The following is a 3,426-nucleotide window of genomic DNA, read 5'->3' on the forward strand; positions in this document are numbered from 1 at the left end:
CACTCACATTCAAGGATAGTAGTAGGATAGGTCTGAATTCAAGTTGCTAATATATTTCCTCAACCTGACAATTTTATTCCAGTTTCTGTAAATAAAACTAATAAATTACATATGATATTTTTTCATTTAATTTATTATTACTGTTAGGCTTCTTTGTGACTTTACTGTATTTTTTTAAAGTCTCTATCTTTTCATGTCTCCTTTTTAATTTTAAATTTATGATTTATTCTCCCACCAGATGCAGATGCAAACTATTTGATGTTGCTAAGCTCATACACTGCCATTGTTATTGTTATCAGTATTAGTAATGGAATCATTATCATTCTCATCACTAAAAGCTAGCTTATTATCTGATAAGTCAAAATTTCCTCCCAAAGATTTTGAGGTATTTGATTTTCCCTCATTTGTATTCTCAGAAATCATTTCTTCCTCACTTGCTGGAGATGAAAATGCACCTTCAGTAAGTAAGCTGCCATTCTGCTCATTATGCAGCTTTGATTATTAATTTTTCTTTTCTCTTTTGCAGAACAGAAAGCGAAGAATAATTGTGTTTTCAACTGGTTTGTGGCTCCCAAGAGAGTTCCTTTCAAAAACAGCTACTAGGGGTTAAGTTGTGATTATGTGGACTTGAGACAACTATTGATCACATCCATGGAAGTTGATAAGACTGATAGTTGAACCACGTCATTGTCTGGTGGACAGGTTCTTGGGGAATAAACTTTGGGAGAAATTTCAGATTATGATACCAGTGACAAGCAGGCCTTTCACAGGTGCAAAAGATGAAATAACATTTCCCTTCTTTCTCACCTAATTTTCTCACCCATATTGACTTGGCCACAACCTAGCCTGAACTCTAATTATCTAATTGAGTTGCAACATCTCAGACAAGGCTTTCAGTGTTTACTTTCACTTTACAAATGGTTAGATATTTCCTATTCTGTTGCCTCAATTCTGCAAACACATGCTAAAATTTGTCCCACTATAGAGTGGTTCTTCTTGATCATCACTAGTCAACTGCTCTAGCATAGAATATTGACCATCTTCATATCTCTCTGCAAGATGAGGTCACACTATGTCCAGCTTTCCTACATTAGGTATTGTTTAGTCTCCCTCTTATTTCTCTGTGACACTATAGAGAAGGTCAAATTTTCTTTTCAGAACTGTTTGATATGGGAACCCTTTTCTGTTCTTTAAGGCACACAACTCTCCTCTTATGAAATGCTACTTCATTATATAAATGGGGTCAGTGACAAAATTCTTCAATGAGAAGGCATTAAGCGGAGCTCTCTCACACAATTTTATGTATGGAACTCACCATTTTCTTCAGTATACTGAGCAAATACTAGTTAGTATTCCATTCAGCTACCCCTTCAGAGGAGAAATCCAGATTGGTGCCATGCTTGAAAGCTTTACATTTTGCTTCTTCCAGGAAACTAACAAATATTTTAAATATCTAGAATATTTTTACAGATATTATAGTCCATTTCTCAATTAGGAAAAAGCGTGGCTTTAAAATGTCACACAAGTATTTTGCCTACAACAGAAATGTCAGTATTATAATGTAAACCTGTTAAAAGCAAATATAATGTATGGAAAGAAAATTAATCGGTTTCAGTGCCACTGGAAACATGGCCTGAGCAGAAAGACTGCAACCAACTCAGGAAAATTTTTAAAGATACAGGACAAATATGTTTCATTATCACTACATTGACAGCACAGAACATGAAAATGGCATTGGATTTTGTTTAATGGGAAGGTATATTTTCTTTACATTTTGCTATAAGTTGCAGCCTGGTCAAGGTGAGCAATATTACATTAAGCATGCACAAACTGTGGCAACGTAACTGCAAATTTATGCCTGCTTTAGAAAGAAAAATGCAAGACAGACTGTGTATAGAATTTTATATTTCTTGGCTAATTTCCAATGAAGCTGCAATAGATTACTGTTTTTCATGAAACAAATCATACTTAATACATACATACAACTTACGTATTTTTCAGTGCTGATCAACCTGCAGATTACACTCTACTTGCTAAATTACATACTTGCATGAAAACAGTGAGAAACAGAAAATGAAAACAGATAGGAAGTTATTTTCTTCAGTTCCTTCTCTCACCTTACTGTTCTGGCTGCTCCTCTTCATTTGTGTCAAAGGGTAGGGAAACTGAATGCTAATAGGAAAAACAAACAAACACAGCAACAACTAACAAACAGATAATAACTTGCATTTACATAATATCAAGCCTGAAAAATGCTGCATGAACTATGTACTTATTTGCCATGGGAAGCAACTACAATTATAAAATCAGCATTGACTTGACCACGTACAATACACCTGAAAGAGTATCACATCCAGGTTTAACTGTAAATATTTGGAAAATTAAATTTAATTTGAGGTTTTCCCAAAAGAGCTTCAGGAAGGGCACTGGTTGTATACAGGGCAGCACCTGGAGAAGCAGAATGCTGATGGATTCCCCAGGGTCTCACAGGCAGCTGCTGCTGCCCAATGGTGGTTGTTTTGCCTGGGAGCTGACAGTCAGAATGCAGTTTGTTGTAGACCACAAGCCAGTTCTTCACGGCAACTTGGTAATGCCTAACTGATCGTTAGTCAGCTGATATTTTATTTCCCAGTGACGTTCATTGCACATTTCAATTCTTGTGAGATCAGCGTATATTTAATGTGACAAACCAGTTTCAAGATGAAATTAAGCATAGAAAAAGCAGTGATGTGATTTTCCATTACGTACACAAAAGGATGGAGGAATTAACAAAACAACTAATTTTCCCTTTTGTTTTATCTCAGCTAGACCAAAATGTATTGCCAATGTTTCTGCTTAGGTTGTGATTATAGAATGCAAAAGGTTCTTACCTGCATGCTGTCACAGCTTGGATTAAAGCATGCAAAAATGCCTTATTTGTTAATGACTGTTTTCCTTAAGATTGATTGAAGAGTTGTTTAAAATACTGAATTTAAAGACCTTTAAGACTGATATCTTTCCAGGAAAAAAAAATATTTTTTTTCAGAAATATGTTCAGTAAGGAAACAATGTTAGAAAATGTCAACCATTCCTCTTCTCTTAACAGTGGCAATTTGGGTCTAACAGAAGACATTCACAAGGATTTTAGTTGTCAGTTATTCTTTTTGCTGGTGCAACATGAGAGATTTTTGAGTTAGATATCTGATTCAAATATTGTATGGAACAGCACTTAAAAAAACAGATGGACGTTTTGTTACTGTTATTGAACATACCACAGGGAAGACTAATGCAAACACAAGATAAAAATTCTGAAGTAGTCACAGAAGACTTTGCTCTGTTTTATTACATATAACCGTATCATGGACATGGGTCTATTAACTTTTTGGAGAAATTATGAGAAATACTATACCTTACTGAAGTGAGATCATAAGTTATGTAAAATAGGCT

This window comes from Cygnus atratus, chromosome 9, assembly GCF_013377495.2.
Source record: "Cygnus atratus isolate AKBS03 ecotype Queensland, Australia chromosome 9, CAtr_DNAZoo_HiC_assembly, whole genome shotgun sequence".
Taxonomy (NCBI): domain Eukaryota; kingdom Metazoa; phylum Chordata; class Aves; order Anseriformes; family Anatidae; genus Cygnus; species Cygnus atratus.